Below are 17735 nucleotides of genomic sequence, written 5' to 3' on the forward strand. Positions count from 1 at the left end.
ATTTTTTTTATAAACAAAACCAAAAACAAAACCTACAGCACATTGTGCCTTCCCCAGGTTTTCACAAAGGTTCCTTCAAAGACTCTCTCAGATAGTGACAATGATGCCCTCCCTTGACCTTTAAAATGAATACTGGTGAGGATTTGCAATATCTATAGCAGTTGTGGGATGTAGCCATGACAATCTTCGTCCTTTGCTCTAAGTACTCAGAAATTGACAGCTACAAAACTATTACGGGAGCACAGTACTTTTTTTCTTTTTTTATTAGAATTCTAGTGGGGATGATCAACTTGTCATTTATAGGCTATGGAATGCTAATGACCTTTTATTTTTGTGACCTCAAAGGAAAATATATCTCTGATTACCACGATCCTCCATATGTTCATGCATTCTTTTGATCTGTACATGAACCTTTGCAGCTCTGTTTGGAATCTGTGGAATATCTAACCAGTCACACAAACCTTTGAGCTAGTTTGAGCTTGCTTTGCAGAGAAACTTTGGTGACAAGGAGTTAATTCCATTTATAAAAGGTCTTCTTTTGTGAATTAACAGCAAAAGGACTGGTCGTAATATATGGTGAAATTACCATTGCTTTCCATATCCTTTCCCCATGAATCCCGGTTGCCTTGAGAGTAAGGTTTTTATAATCATCTAAGGTGTTATGCAGAATCATTTAATATATTGGATCAAAACCAGCACCTCTCTTCTTAATGCCTTCATTGATCGTTCAAAGTGTCAGGCTGCCTGATCAACAACCCATTTAAATTGAAGAGGTTTGTTGTAAGCTGATTAAGATCCATTATCTTTATTGTGACTAAATAGGCTTAAATTTATGAACTCTGGATTAATGGGACTATGGGTCAAGCTGCAGGGCAAATGCAACCAGAACAGGGAAATAAGAAGACGAGAAACAAAAGTTGAGTGAACTGGGGCCATATTGATTACTTTCGACAGGGGTCGGCAAAGTTTTTGTGGCTTGGGCCTGTTCACAGTCCCGCAGATGCCACGGTGGGCTGGAGTGTGTGTGCACAAACACTATTTCCTGCAGCCAATGGGAAGCTGGCCAGCGACAAGGAAGGCAGTCCCCGCTCTGCTCCGTGCTGGTTTAGTGCGGCGCACGGGAGCCGACCGAGCGGGCGGCGGGGGTCCATGGGCTAGTTAAATGACCCTCATGGCCGCTTGTGGCCCATGGACCTTAGGTTGCCGACCCCAGCTTTCGGAGAACAGTAGTGAAAATGCTGCAGGAGGGCAACCCTACTATGGGAGAAGGACAATGTTTCCTCTACCCCTTCCCTCAGCCTCACCCTTCCTGTTGTAGGTTGGCCTCGATGGGTTCCTTACCACACCAGTTTATTCCCAGTCCTGAAGGCAGGTCTCACATTAGACCCTCAAAAGTGCCTGATAATTTCCCACACCTACTTGCCAAAGTGAGTGAATTAACCTCCTTTGTAGCTGCCACCTTTTCACAGATGAGTACAGAAAAGGTGAAACACAGGACAGCAAGGCCAATCTATTGATGGGTAAAAAAGAAATTGTACTCAACACCCTTCTGCCATTGAAACCAGGATTGCCTCTATTGAGCATAACAAGCACTCCATGCCAGAATCAAAAGAGGGATGGAATGGGTTTAAATAGCCCAAGTGATCTGGCCTGGTGTTGCCCTCCCTTTCCTGAATAGCCGCAATGGCCACCTGCTGCTCCAACCACTCTGTGCAAGGTGGCAGCAGGATTCATTTTATCTAACCCATAATACCTTTGAACCAGGTTATCATGAAGTGTTTTCCCACAGTTCACTTGTAAACAGGGATATCCTTATAATGTCTGAAGATTATCTTGTGTAATAAGCTGAAGGATTTAAGGCAGGGCTCAGCAAACTTTTTCAGCAGGGGGCCGGTCCACTGTCCCTCAGACCTTGTGGGGGGCCGGACTAAATTTTGTAGGGAAAAAATGAACAAATTCCCATGCCCCACAAATAACCCAGAGATGCATTTTCAATAAAAGGACACATTCTACTCATGTAAAAACATGCTGATTCCCGGACTGTCCGCGGGCCAGATTTAGAAGGCGATTGGACCGGATCCAGCCCCTGGGCCTTAGTTTGCCTACCCATGATTTAAGGGGATAGATAAAGGCAGGAATTGGTGTCTGAGTGGAAGAGCAAAGCTTTTTCCAATGTTGTTCATAGCAGTGGGGGAGGTGCTGTTTTGCGCTGCTCTTCAGAAAATAAAACATTGGCTTGGCAGCGAAATGGGGGGGGGTGTTTACAGGCAAGACGTAAGAGGGAAACTGCCTTAAGGGAAAATTGTGAAGCACATTTAGAGGACACTGCTTTGGCAAAACATTTAATGGAGTTCAATGAAAGCAATAATAAATAAAAGTCTGCCAAACCCACACATCCCAGGTGCCACACATCTTTGCCTAAAGTAAAATTCCAGGGCAATATTTTCGTGGTTTTTCTTCTCTGGTGAAAAATGGAAGGAATTTTAAGGGGAAACAAAAAACATGTTAACCGGATGATTGAATGTCTCGCGCAGGTCCCATATGCACCTGAGCACATAGGCTTCATACTTATGGAAACCTTATTACTGTTGATATTTTCGCCCCTCCCATTGCAAGAATCTCCTGATGTTTTGAGAAAGGGGGGGGGGCGGAAACTGCTCTTCTATTCTTCCGCTCCTGCCTGACTGCCTGACTCTGTGTGTGGAGAGAGTCTTATCTATGTAGTGACCAGATGGCTGAGTGGGAGATGTAACACTCAAGCAAGCCAGTAGTTCTTTAGTTTGTAGTAGCTATTAGAAATAAAAGGAGTTATGCTTCACAGCTAGCTTCCGCGTTATTTATACAGTGGTACCTCTGGTTATGCACTTAATTCGTTCCAGAGGTCCGTTCTTAACCTGAAATTGTTCTTAACCTGAAGCACCACTTTAGCCAATGGGGCCTCCCGCTGCTGCTGTGCCACCGCTGCACGATTTCTGTTCTAATTCTGAAGCAAAGTTCTTAACCCGAGGTAATATTTCTGGGTTAGCGGAGTCTGTAACCTGAAGCGTATGTAACCTGAAGCGTATGTAACCCGAGGTACCACTGTACTCTGCATGAGTCTGGTGCTCACAATGCACAGTTGTGGGTCCAGTGCACTGGGACCTGTTTTCCAGGATTGGAAGGTCTCTGAAAGTGCTCCTGTTGCCTAGCCCAGTCGGGGCAGAACCAGTTATTGAGCCCAGTCGCTGCACATCGGTTGATGGCGTACTGACAGTGGTAGCTGATAATGAAGCTGGAAACTCATGAGGGCATCTGTTTGTGAGACAGAGCACTCCTCAGACCCCACTGACTAGAGAATGGGGCGGGAGCGTCCCTAAGAACATAGAATGTTACAACCCCCAAGAGAGATTACTGACATATTGCTTCATCTTCTTTCAACTTTAAAAGGATGAAATGGCTGCAACCAGCACAATTACAATCAGAAAGCTGAAATTTCAGCTGTTGGCAAATCAGGGTGGGTGGGAATTAATATGAAGTCATGCAAATGCAAGCTTGAAATATAATTACTCGATCCATTATTAAGTAAAAACTAGCACTTTAACTGAAAACATAATAGTGTAGTTCCTGACAGCTGCTCCCTCAAGACTTTTTGTAAACAGGGACCAGAACAAAATCCTCTGTTCTTCCTGAAAAGAGTTTCTTTTGGTACTTTATGCAAATGCCTTGACCCCTGTAGATGCTGTGCATTCTTCAAACAGACACCTACCTTCAAAAGTGACAGCAAGCAATAATGTGACAAATGAGCACAGCATCTGCACATGTGCGGCACTCTTTGCCTAGAATATTTGGTGTGATCGAATTAAAATGACCTTTTTCTGACAAGGACGATGTAATCAAACGATCCGGGATGTGGAAGGGGTGTGTGTGTGTGTGTGCTATATTCTAATTTAGCGGTCATTTAAACCAGGCCACCTCTTAATCATCCTATCCATTCTGCTTGCTATCTTTCTCATTTTGAACTGCTCCATTGTCTTGACTGAAGGAACACTGAAATGTATTTTGTGAGGCTCAACAGGAGGCAGAAAAGGTAGGTGGGAGACAGGGGGGGAAAAAAGAAGAATCTCATCTTCCTGCATGATTAGTTTGTAGGTAGCCTGTATAAAACTTTAATGAATATTGATATTGGAATCAAAGATGCAATGCTTACTGTTTGCTTTACCATGCCATAAAGTTTAGCTTTGCTTAGTAATTGATTCCCCCTTTTTAAATGGAAGAAGATAAATTGCACACCTCTTCTCTTTTTATTGATGAGAGAATTATGCGAGAAAAGTATAATCAAATATTTCCAACTGTCCTTTGGGTAGCAGGTAGCGCTGAAATGAATAGTCTCCTACACACTCCCATCTACAAATGCAATAAGCACTTGGCTAGGGCTTTATGGATTCTTAATTGCACCAGTCAGGTTCTAGGAAAACACATAGGCTGCTTTCTTGGATCTGTCACAGCAGACTTCTGGCAAAGTATATTTAAACAACACATCATAAAAACCACTGGGCTCAGAAGCACAGATCTAAGCAGAAGTTCACATTTTACTTTCACCCTAAATAGATATGAAAAGCGATGTGTTTTGTAACATATGAAGACCACAGTTATGCAAATCTCTTGCGGCTTCTCTCAAATTCCTTAAGGTTGGAACCTATTTCAATTACGAACCTTGCAATCTTCCCTTTAGTAGACTAGTGATCCCCACCTTCCCACAGCTTTCTATGAAATTTGTACTAGTCGAGTCATAACTCTGTTGGCTTCCCTACAAATTCTTCAGATGGTTCACCTGAGTGTGGATCCTTTAATCCTTTAATTTGAAATTCAAAATAAATTTGAGTTAGGCAAAATGGAATGGCAACTCTCGCAGAGGAAGAAAGACCACGTTCATGGCCCAGCAAATGTGATTCATGAGCAAAGACAGGCTCTGTAGAATGAGGTTATGGAAGAAATCCCTTTATTAAGCAGCCAGAACTGTCTAAAAGTCCACCTGATGCAGTGAATAATATAAACACAAAATTGCAGTAATATAAAATTATTTTTAAAACTTTGAAATTTTAGGAAAAACCCAGAAAAACAATATATGACATTAAAATATTATTCCACCAATACAAATCTATTTCTGAAACCTGCTGTAGAACAACAAGAGGCCCAATCAAAATAAATAATATAAAAGCCACTTGAAACAGGTAGTTTTTTAAAGCCTCTTTGAAGACTAAGACTGAAGAGGCTAACTATACATCCCTTGAGAAGCAATTCCATATAGTATAGGCCACTACTGAGATCATCCAATACTTATCTCAAGGCAGAAGCACATTTAGGTAAGCACAAATGTTTCTTGTCCCCAAACATTTAGGGCTTTATAGGGGAAAACCGTCATTTTGAATTGGGCATAGCTCTCCTTGCTAGATGTAGAATTAACACACAAACAATAAGCAGCAGTGCAGATGGCGCCAATCACCTTTTCAAGTGAATAGGTAAAGGTAAAGGGACCCCTGACCGTTAAGTCCAGTGGCAGACGACTCTAGGGTTGCGGCACTCATCTCGCTTTGCTGGCCGAGGGAGACGGCATTTGTCCACAGACAGCTTCCGGGTCATGTGGCCAGCATGGCAAACCAGAGCAGTGCATGGAAAAGCTGTTTACCTTCCTGCCAGAGTGGTACCTATTTATCTACTTGCACTTTGATGTGCTTTTAAACTGCTAGGTTGGCAGGAGCAGGGATTGAGCAACGGGAGTTCACCCCGTCACAGGGATTCGAACCACTGACCTTCTGATCAGCAAGCCCTAGACTCTGTGGTTCAGACCACAGTGCCAACCACGTCCCTTTCAAGTTAATAGTGGGACAGAATGCAGTCCATCCTTTTAACCTTGATCGTTGCAAGTGATTGATGCTTTCAAAGCTGACAACATCTATCATCTGTTTGGTAGGGAGACATCTCCAGTGCAGCATGTTGTGCACAACTGCTAATAGATCGTGACATTTGTTTCACTTCCACATTGCTTGTGGAAAGAGAAAGACTAGGCAGGGGGGACTTCCGGGTTGGCGCCATTGTTTAATGGCGGATTCCCTCCGAGCTCCGGAGGGAATCGGCTCCGTAGCGTCTGGGTCTGGCCGCTGCGGCGAAGCGGGGACCCTTAAAATCACAGGCGCGGATGCCTGTGAACACAGAGACTCGGTGGGCACCATTTGCGCCCCCCCAATCCGCGACGGAGCCTTTTTAAAGGCTTCGGAACGGAGGCAGGGTGAGGCGTGGTGCTGAGAGTACTCCCTCGTCTACGGAGTGAAGCCGCAAGCCATTGACAGAGAGCGCCAACTTCTTCTTTGGATCGATTGGACTTTAAAACATCAACCCGTGAGTAATACGGAGATTGGAACTCTAAAAAATTTTTTATTTTGGATCTGGAACGAGCGGGAAGGGGTTAAAAAGGAAGTCCACCCCCCCCTTTGTAAACAATTTAAAGCAAAGGACCGGGCAGCTAAGGTCGAGAGAATCTGTTTCTTGCTTTTTAATAAAAGATCTTGACTTCACGGTTTTGACATTATAAGAAGATTTACTGGAGGATAAAAAGAATTTTGGGAGCTGAAATTTCACCCCCCCCTAGACCCGGGAACGTCCTATGAGAAAGCCTGCTGTATTGAAGAGTTTGACAGCTGTCAAGTTAGCTGTCAGTCAGCTAGTTGTCAGCTGGAAAAAGAGAACATTGTTTCTGCTGTTTTTGCTGGTCTATTCGGTATAACTTGTTGAAAATAAGGAGGGCTGATACAAAATAACTGGACTTTTGGTTTTGAGCTGAAAGGAATATTAAGGAACTAAAATCCCCCTAGAGGGGTAATAGGGACACTACATCACAAAAATGGCTGGAGCATGTAAAATTCAAGCAGAATTGGACAGAGCATTTGTTCTCCTGGGAAAGTTACAAGATGAGTACAATGCTTTGTCTACAGAGGTTTCAGTATTACACTCGACAGTAAACAACAGTTTTGAGCCTGATAAGGACTTGAAACAGGAAGCCCATTCAACTGAACAAATAAATGAAACTGAAAGTGTAGATACGATGGAGCAATATGTTGCTTTTGAAGAAAATGAAGGAGGAGCTGGAAGTCTGCAGGAGTCAAAGGAGAGTTGCAATATGAGGCCTGACATGATGATAAAAAAGGACAATAAAAATTGGATGTGGAAAGCCTGGTCTGAATGGGAGTCTGAAAAATGGAGAGATCCCCTTTGGAGGAGATCTGAAGACCTGAGGATTACAAATTTGCTGAAGGTGAAAGTTGGAGCTTTGGGGACATGTGGATTTGAAAGAAATTTGAAACAAGAGTTGGAGTACCCCATAGGCTTTGCTTTTAAGTACGGAGGACTGGCTGGAAGCAACATGGATCCTGTTGGGCCGGAGCCTCTCCGAGACTTGGGGTTTAACATCAAGGACTATCAAAGAGACCGGCAGAAAGGAACTGAGAGAGATATAAGGGCCTCGGACGTGAGATCTCCAGGCTAAATAACATAAAGACTGATGGATATTGGTTGGGGACTGGAACCGGGAAAAGGGTGGGTGGAGGTTGGGAATCCAAAGGGTACATAAGCCTTGTTTTTTTTATATTTTGTTAGTTGTATGGAAATTGGGAAAATCGTGGAAGGTGAAATTTTGGTCGACTTTAGGAAAAAGGTTTAAGAATAATTAATGAGGTATAAGTATTGATGTGTAATTTTGATAAGGTAAAATTGGTTTTTTTTAAATTAAATGAAAATAAGGCTGCTAAAAATAAATTGAGGAAATGGAAAAAAGAAGTAAAGTAAAATAATAGTATGTTAGAACAAATGTTCAAGCTAAGGTGAAGAAATAAGTTAAGGACTTGCTGAATTGACAATTTAAATTAGAATACAAGAAGGGGAGGTGTGAGGAGGTCTGAGAAATAAGGTTAAGGAAAATAAGTATCTGAAACTTTATGTGTTTTTTTTTCTTTTTTTCTGTTAAGTCTTGAATTTTATGTATTTTTGTGTGGTTTTTATTTTGTTTATTTTTTGTTTTTGATTGTTATATGTTTGTTGAAAATACCAATAAATATTTAATAAAAAAAAAAAAGAGAAAGACTAGGCAGGCATGCTCAAACTTGGCCCTCCAGCTATTTTTGGGACTACAACTCCCATCATCCCTAGCTAACAGAACCAGTGGTCAGGGATGATGGGAATTGTAGTCCCAAAACAGCTGAAGGGCCAAGTTTGGCCGTGCCTGGACTAGAGGTACCATCAGATTTTCAGATATACAGCTCTTCTGCCAAGCATATCATTCCAGGTATCCCTACCCCTCTACAACATAGAGTTAAAAACTCCCCCATATCCTGATATCATGCTGTATGTTTCTTTCTGCCCACTATTGGTAGCCAGTGATGTGGAGCAGAGGCAAGAAAATCCCGAATGAGGTGATGATGACAGGTTGCAGGTAACGCCCTGGATATGTAAGGCCCTGCTTGCAGGACCCTACAGTGTGCAGCAGCTCCACTCTAGCAAACTTCCTCAGATTACTTCCACATTTCATAAGGCAGCGTCTGAAAATGCATTACCTGTTACAGCTTCATGTATCTAAAGAACAAATCTGATGTCTTCAGATTTACCTCTTACAACAGGAAAAAGCTAATGCACCAAATGGTCTGACTTGAAGTGCAAATACTTCCTTTTTCTCCTTTTTTTTTTTAAAAAAAATATTTATCGTCCGTGCAAGGAGCATGCAAAAGGAAGATCTAAGTTTCCAATTAACATCAAACAGAGACTTCATCTTTCTTTTAAAGTCCACTAATATGGCTTGAATGAATGACTTTCTAATCAGTTAGTCAGGTGGGACTGATGAAATGGAATGAAAAATACTTATATAATGACTAGGAAAAAAAGATCTAATAACTTGAAATGTTCTGTCCTCCTAGCCTCCTGACCTCTACCCTGCTCTTAGGTAAATAAATGACTGTTAATTAAGAATGTTGAGGGAAATGTAGCCTTCCATCTTGTTTACGGAGTTGTAGTTAGGTTAATCCAATTTTCAGCAGCTTATTACTTCAAAGAAAATCCTTCAGTAGACTTATAATCTCTTTATGAAACACTAAATATATTTTCTCTTCAAGGCAGAAATTTGACATGATTGCAATGCACAGCATATGTTGCATAAGGCATGAAGCTGTTGTCATATTCAAGGGCTCCACAAGCACCAGGACTGATTTGCTGCAGCAGGAAAGCAGCTGTTGGCTCTCCAGCGGCAGACGTTTGCCTATATCTCCATCTGAGCAAAGGTTCTTCCTTGGAACATGGCTTTGTGGGTGATGTATCCCTGGCATGGAACCTGCAGTGCCACCATTTTGCTGCAAGAAATGGAGTTTGCAGTTTAACAGTGGTAAACTGTGAGCGGTTATTTAAGAGCTTGCTACTGTTTAACTTTGAACAGTATCCACCACCGTAATGGCAAAGTAGTGATAGCATGGGTGGTCTTTAGGGTCTTTAGAGCTGCCGTGTTTTGCTCTCATAACATACGCATTTGTCAGAATGAGGCTTTGCTGATTTGAGATGGTGAGCCTTGTTTTGTCTGTTCTGCAGCAGTCACCTTAGAAGGAGCTATAGGAGACCAGTAGGTGGGAACAGCAGGGGCTGCTGCGTTGCCTCAGGCAGCAGAGTGTGGATCTCTTTGCCTAATCCCGCTAGATTCGGTTTTTGTTTTTAAAAGAGGGCTATGTATTTCTTCTTTAATTCTTTCTACCTACTTTTTGCTGAAAGCGGGGATGAGGTTGTCTCGCCCCTGAATGCCTGAGAACAATGGAGTTTGGGGACATCCTAAATTAAGAGCCACTATAATCAGGGCAGGGCTGCGGGTGGTGGTGTGGGTTAAACCACAGAGCCTAGGACTTGCTGATCAGAAGGTCAGCGGTTCGAATCCCCGCAACGGGGTGAGCTCCCGTTGCTCGGTCCCTGCTCCTGCCAACCTAGCAGTTCGAAAGCACGTCACAGTGCAAGTAGATAAATAGGTACCACTCCGGCGGGAAGGTAAACGGCATTTCCGTGCGCTGCTTTGGTTCGCCAGAAGTGGCTTTGTCATGCTGGCCACATGACCCAGAAGCTGTACGCCGGCTCCCTCAGCCAATAAAGCGAGATGAGCGCCGCAACCCCAGAGTCGGCCACGACTGGACCTAATGGTCAGGGGTCCCTTTACCTTTATAATCAGGGCAACGTCCTGTGGCAATACTGGTCTTGACAACACCAGGATTCCCATGGGCCTCTGGGAATATCCAGTCTAGAATTTGTACAAGCATCAAGTACCTATGGCTCGCTTTTTCAGAAATCAGCCTTGATTTCTTATGGAATGCCTTTTTGTAAGAGACACCCTACTTTTTATTCTCTTTAAATAATATTTGTGTGCAGGTATAGAAACAAAAGGGACGTGGGTGGCGCTGTGGTGTAAACCACAGAGCCTTGGGCTTGCCGATCAGAAGGTCGGTGGTTTGAAGCCCCACGATGGGGTGAGCTCCCGTTGTTCGGTCCCTGCTCCTGCCAATCTGGCATTTCAAAAGCACGTCAAAGTGCAAGTAGATAAATAGGTACCACCCTGGCGGGAAGGTAAATGGCATTTCCGTGTGCTGCTCTGGTTTCATCAGAAGCGGCTTAGTCATGCTGGCCACATGACCTGGAAAAACTGTCTGTGGACAAATGCCGGCTCCCTCGGCCAGTAAAGCTAGATGAGTGCCGCAACTCCAGAGTCATTTGCAACGGGACTTAAATGTCAGGGGTCCTTTACCTTTACCTTTATGGAAACAAATGCATGATTGTGCCTTTCCGTTTCTACTATTGTGAAACATGAAGTGCCTTTTAAAGATAAGTTCTTTCCCTTGATGTTTTAGTTGGTTAATAATAATAATAATAAAACAACAACAACAAATTTTGATCGATTGCATCAATTTATCTTGGGATTCAAACTCTCTGTGCCTGCCTATTCATCTCAACTCTCTGCTATGATTTACACTACTGATAAATAGACCTGCTTTTATTAGAGAAAGGGATGCACTCGCAATAGCTAATCTAAATGTGTTTAATAATTAAGCACCAATTTGCAGGGGTGTCAGAGTTAAGGGTTGTTACAAATGGCTGTGTGACACTCCCACCCTCTAAACACAGTTGTATCTTTGGCTTAAACGTGCCTGATCTGTAGCAAATGATAAGAACCTTTAACCTGAACCAGGATCCCCATCTTCTGAAGCTGGAATCCATTATAATTAGCTTACATATACAGTGTGGCCTTAGAATGGAATGAATATTGGACCCTATAACCAACAGGCATTATGGAGCCTTGGGGGGTTAGTTAGGCCTAGCATAAATAGCCTGGCCTTCTGCCCTTGTATGTCCAAAAACGCAGCACCTTTTTTCTGGTAGCTTCAGGGATAGGCCTCCAGCACCTGAGAACACAGCCCCAGGCTGTCCTTGAAACGGCATATCTGCCTTGCAACCCAACTGAATTGAAACCTTGAGACTGTGCTCTGCAACCTAGGACCACCAAGGTCAATAGCTGAAGGCCAAAGTTTGAGCTATGGAAGAAAGAAAGCACTGTTCTGTTGAATATAGAAAGATTGAAAGCCAGGCTTCGTTTATTAATTGCATCTATTTACCACCCTTCTCACAAAGGTGTTTTACAATTTTAAAAACACTGAAACAAACAAAAGATACAAGAGATAGGTGGTTCAGGGATGGTGGTGGAAAGGGCACTGCAACTGGAGGAGGTCCAGATGTCTCCTCCTCCCTCTCTTTTTCCTTCCCACAGAGCCATTGTGACATACGGTCACAGAAGATTTGCAACTGTATTTCCCCAATAATAGATTTGGCAGCCTCAGAATTGTACCGGACAACCATTTCACATTTAATGATTAAGTCCTCACTTGGCAAAAGAACCTTTTCTTCTTCATTCATGTTCATGTTGGAGGGTATGGAGGTATTTGACCCCCAAGGCATGTGAAGGTAATCCTGTACAGCAGGCACATCCAATAGGTAGACTGTGATCTACCGGTAGATAACTGGACGTCAACTTTGGCTCCCCTACAAAAAGCTCAACATTTTTGCCCTGCACCCCAAAGAAACAGGACTTTGTTCCCCCCAAAAAAGCTCTACAACTTTGACCTGAATCCCCAAAAAGGGGGTAGATCACCGCCGGTTTTTAATTCTGTGAGTAGATTACAGTCTCTTGGGAGTTGGCCACTCCTGCTGTACAGGGAAGGGTTTTTAAAAAAATGTTTAATGTTTTATTATGTTTTTATATATGTTGGAAGCTGCCCAAAGTGGCTGGGGCAGGCCAATGAGGTACAAATCATAAAATTATCACTATGGAATGTGATGTCCCTATTTTGATTGGAGAAATGTTGGAGGGTATGTTAGGCATGTCCAGTTCCATCTGTGTTATCAAGCATAATGGCTGATTTTTTTGTCTTTTTAAGGTGGGGGGGGAGATAGGGGTGTTAACAGCATAACTCATTTCTCACTCAGAAACCCCGTTTAGAATTCTGCCCTTTGGAGTTACCAAAAACATCACTCTGTCTTTGTGCGTATAACAAATTGTGTGGCTTTCCAGATTATGGGCACAGTCACAAAGAGGTCTCTTGAATTTGGCTTAAAGCATTTGCAAATTGCATATATAATTTATGAGCTCTGTGATGTCAGTCCAGATAATAAACAGCCCACCAGTGTCTTCCACACACAAAAATCCTACTGTTCGCCTCAAATTGCAAAAGAAATCTCTGAGGAACTATGCAATCAAGCAAAAAACTGCATGATATGTTATCTCTGCAGGATGGAAATTCTTGTGCATGGCTACTATATCTTACAGCGCCTAGGCTGAATTCTGTAATAGTTTGCAGATTATATGCATGAGAAATTCATGCAACTCCTGTAATGCTCATTATTCTGTTCAGATTCCCATAGCATATCCTACCCATCTTGCTAACTTGAAAAAAGAAAATGCATATTCCATTTTTGCTATTAAAGCCATTTCCTATTTTACTACTTTAACAAAGTTTCCAAGGCACTGAGCGCCTTTAAGTGTTGAACTGTGACTGATAATGTGATAAAAATATAAGCATAGCCAGATCCAGAAGAATTATTTTGTAATCATTTGAAATAAATCACAGTTTAGCCTATGTATCTTAAATTTAGTGCTTGGCTACTTTTGAATCTGTAGCTGCACTCTTCAGCAACTTTTGATTCCTCATTAGTATATTCAAATTCTGTAGATTTCCCTCCTTTTGCTGGGCACCCCTGCAATTTATTTAATGTTAGATCATAAATTTGAGCAAATTAGAGTCTATTCTCATTAAATATGAACGCTATATATCTAATAAACTCCGCATTCCTGGCATTAAATGGAGCATAAACTACAAAATCAACAAGAGGAGCTGTTGATGAAACTCTTTTGCTGTAATGAATATTAAAGGGTTTTATTAAAAATATGTTAAATGGTTCTCACATAAGTTAAGAAAAAATGGTGATTCTGGTGACCATCAGGAAAAGGTAATTCTTTGGTATGAATTCCTAAACTGCAAAGAATAGTTCTTATCCTTTTATTTCTACCCAAGTTCCATTTGGTATGTAAGGACAGGACCAGATGTTATAGGAGATGTACGGCAATTGTAAAAAGAAAAAGAAAAGAAAAGAAAAAGTAGTCCTGCGTCTCCTTCTTGCTTGTTGGTAATGGGCTGTTATACTCAGCACAGACTCATTGAAACTAATGACCATGACTAACTTAGGTCCATTAACTTCAATGGGTCTACTCTGAATAAAAATTAGTTGCATACAACTCAATGTCTGGAAAAATAAAATCCAGTGGCTTGGACAATGTATTGGGCAGATTTACCAGTGACAGAGGAAAAGCTACTGGGATAATCATTTCAGCAAGTGTTGTACCAAAAATGTCTTCCTCATTGCCCCCCCCCCCCATTCTCTCTTGATTAATGAGAAAACAAACAGTACTTCTTATCAAAAGGGAAGGGGGAAATTTGGGGGCTGAAATTCTTATGGGTGCAGAGTTTGTTCTGCTTACCTTACCTTTTGAGGTAGCTGAGGGATTGGTTTTGTGAGACACTTTATTCCATTCTACAAATCATCTTTCAAGTTGGCTGCTTCCTGAAACCCTCATCACATCCTTAGAAGGGTTTTGTCCTCTAGGCACCAGGAAACTACCTACTGTTTTCTAGAAAGCTATTTTTATTGTTTTATAAAATGACTTTTGTTGGAGAGCAGGCAATTTCTCTCTCTCTCTTTAAGTGAACTTGCTATCGTCCCATGCTATCACTACACCTAAGCTTAGGCCTGTTCAACCCTAAATCCAGGTAACATGTGGACAAGTTAAGAAACACCAGACCCAATGTTATGATCCTTGGGAGAACCCACTTCTTAGCTCCCTTCATTGTGAGAAAATTCCCTTCAGTCCTATTTTCTTGTTCCTATTTCCTTAACCAGTTACTCATCCATAAGAGGACCTGTCCCTTTATTCCATGACTGCTAAGCTTGCTTTGGAGTCTTTGGTGAGGGACTGTTTCAAAGTTTTGTGAAAGCGTAACTACACAGTCTGCTAGTTCAGCCCTCTCCACGAGCTTGCTGACTCTCAAGTAGAGATTTCAAGACAAATCTATAAAATTTGCACTTTTCAAAACAGTATGTGAACTGAAACAATATGTGCACTTTTCCACACCAAGTGTTCTCACATCGATGGGAGGGCAACTGACGGCTTAGTTCAAGCTGGCCAAAGACTGGTACCCAATGAGATGAACATGGGGAGGGGAATGGTACATTTTAAAACATTGGCACTCAAAGGAGTAAGACTGTCCAAAGAAAGCAGCTAGAATAGCAAATAGGAAATGTCAGTTTCCTTCGGCTTTCGTTCTTGCCCCTACCAGGCATTTTAATGACACTATTTAGCACTGAAGCATCTTTCCCTCTCAGCACTGACTAATAACATGCTGAGATTGTTCCACTCTTTTCTACTAAAGTTTTATTGAAAAGGGGAGGGAGGAATGCCTGGGGATTTCACTCTTCCCACGTTGGAGGACAAACTTCAGATACGGCATTTTGTAAAAAGGGGGAAAGAAAATTAAAAAGAAAGGTTAGTGATGGAGGCTGAGGGTGAAGGAGAGAAACAAGGGGAAGAGCTAATGAAGGGAATTAAATGGATCGAGAATTACATTGTGGAACAACAGTTGGAGGATAATAAATCTTTGAGTTGCAAGTGTAAAAAGGATGAACAATAAAAACAGGGAGGTGATAGAAATGTCACAATGCATTTTCAGTAAACATAAAATTTCATCTGCAGTTATGTGGATTGTCAGAGGGATTCTGTTATTAAGGCACATGTCCAAACAATACTTTCCCATGGTTTCTTTCTATTATAGAGAGGAATATCCCCCTCCCAGTTAGAAACACTACAATCTGTGTTGGCCTTTAGTTAACCTCAAGATCTGTGTTTAGCTATTTATTTATTTATTCCTCAGTATTTATGGGATGCTCTTTAACTGAGCTCTCAGGGCGGCGCACAAGAAATGAAAAGCAAAGTAGAGACACATGCAAGAAAACAGAATTCCAATGAAATGTATAAAAGCAGCATAAAAAATGTATGGCAGACATAAAAGCAAATGAAAGTTGAAGCAGTGTTAAAAGCCTGGGGAAATTAGAGGTCTTCAACTGGTGCTGAAATGACATCAAGGTAGGCATGAGGTGAGCCTCTGTAGGGAGGGCATTCAATACATTAAGTGCCATTGCAGAAGAAACCCATTCCTTAATAGCCACATTCCTATGTCTTTGAAGGTTAAGTAAATGTGGTCTGAAGACTGGTGATCCTTTAGGTCCCTGAACCCAAGCTATGAGGGCCCTTCAAAGTCAAAACCAGCTTAAACTGGACCAGGGAAAAGACTGGGAACCAGTGAATTAGGTTCAGTGAACTCATACTTCCCAGTCTCAGTTAGCAAACCTGTAGCTTTATTTTGAATTAATGAAACTTTTTAAACCATCTTCAGAGGTAGTCCCATATACAGTACAATGAGTTAAATCTGACTTACACTAGCTTGATTTCAGTGTGACAGAAGTGTGACTAAAAATGTAATCTTATGCAAACTTACCTGAAAGGAAGTCCCATTGAACTGATGGACATTTATTTCTGTGTGGACACGTACAGGGCTGCAGTGTAATTTAGGATAAATAATGTAGGCAACTGGTAGATATTGTGTCTTAATGCTCTGATGATTGTATTTTGCTAACAAAACAAATGTTTGCCTACATTGACTAATGAGCAGAAACTGTGAGTTGAAGTGTTCACAAATAAAAGCTGACCTTAAAAATTGCCTCAAAAGCTGCTTGGACTGGTCATTTTGTGTGGATGCCTGATTATCGTCTTCCAAAGCAACTATTCTATTCAGAACTTAAAAATGGAAAGCGCAATGCTGGTGGTCAACAAAAGAGATTTAAAGACTGTCTCAAGGCAAATCTAAAAAATGAAGTACAAACACCAATAACTGGGAAACACTTGCCTGCGAGCACTCCAATTGGAGAACATCCTTTACCAAAGATGTCATGGGCTTTGAAGACTCTCGAACTCAGGACACAAGGGAGAAACATGCTAAGGGGAAGGCACGCTTGGCAAATCCACACCGTAATCAAGTGCCCAGAAACCAATGTCCCCACTGTGGAAGGACATGTGGATCCAGAATTGGCCTCCACAGTCACTTACGAACTCATTGTTAAAACCATGTTTATGGAAGAGAATGTTACTCGGCTACGAGTGATCACAGAAGAAGAAGAAGAAGAAGTTGAAGAAGTTGAAGAAGAAGAAGAAGAAGAAGAAGAAGAAGAAGTTGAAGAAGAAGAAGAGACTCTTAATCTCAGGGTCGTGGTTTTGAGCCCTACATTGGGTAAAAAGATTCCTGCATTGTAGGGGGTTGGACTAAATGACTGTGGTCCCTTCCAACTCTATAATTCTATATAAAAAAAAGTATCATTAAGACCAGGAGTCTTTCTTGGCAGAGAGGGAGCACCATGTATTCTTGGTAGGAATGTCCCGCAGTTTCATTTAAAGTTACGTTAATTATCAGCTGCCACAAGGCCAATAGGTATTGATATTCCTATATCATTAAATCAGAGTTTTCAAGATTTACAGTATGCATTTTATATTTAAAAAATAATAATCTGCACGATGCCATGTGATAGCCAACCTAAGTCATGCTTAGGGTAGACCCACTGAAATGTATTTCAGTAAGATGTCTTTTTATGTGTGTATACTCTGTTGGAAATCACCCATGATGTTTGGAAACCAACCTGGGCAATTTTTGACCTTCCAAGTTGAACACATACCACCAGTTACATGATGTGGCCTATGAGAAGCTCAACACTCCCTTCTGGTTACTGCACACTGTTGTTGTTTTATTCTTATAAGAAAAGAAACATTCAGTTTGCCAAACCCCTAGTGGACCGCCAACATACGGTATATGAATGATGGTCTCTCACTAGTTGTGACAGGAGTACTCCACAGTTTTAAGCATGTAAGAAATGGTAGGGAGATGGGGACGGACGGACTGTGTTTTTGTTTTTAAAAAAGGAAGCTAACATAATAGCATCCTGAAAAGAGAATCTCTTTAACAAACTGCTTAGGCAATTAAAAAGAAAACCCCTGCTCATATGCCTCTGGTTAATAGAACACCATTTCTGCATAATGC

This window comes from Podarcis raffonei, chromosome 4, assembly GCF_027172205.1.
Source record: "Podarcis raffonei isolate rPodRaf1 chromosome 4, rPodRaf1.pri, whole genome shotgun sequence".
Taxonomy (NCBI): Eukaryota; Metazoa; Chordata; class Lepidosauria; order Squamata; family Lacertidae; genus Podarcis; species Podarcis raffonei.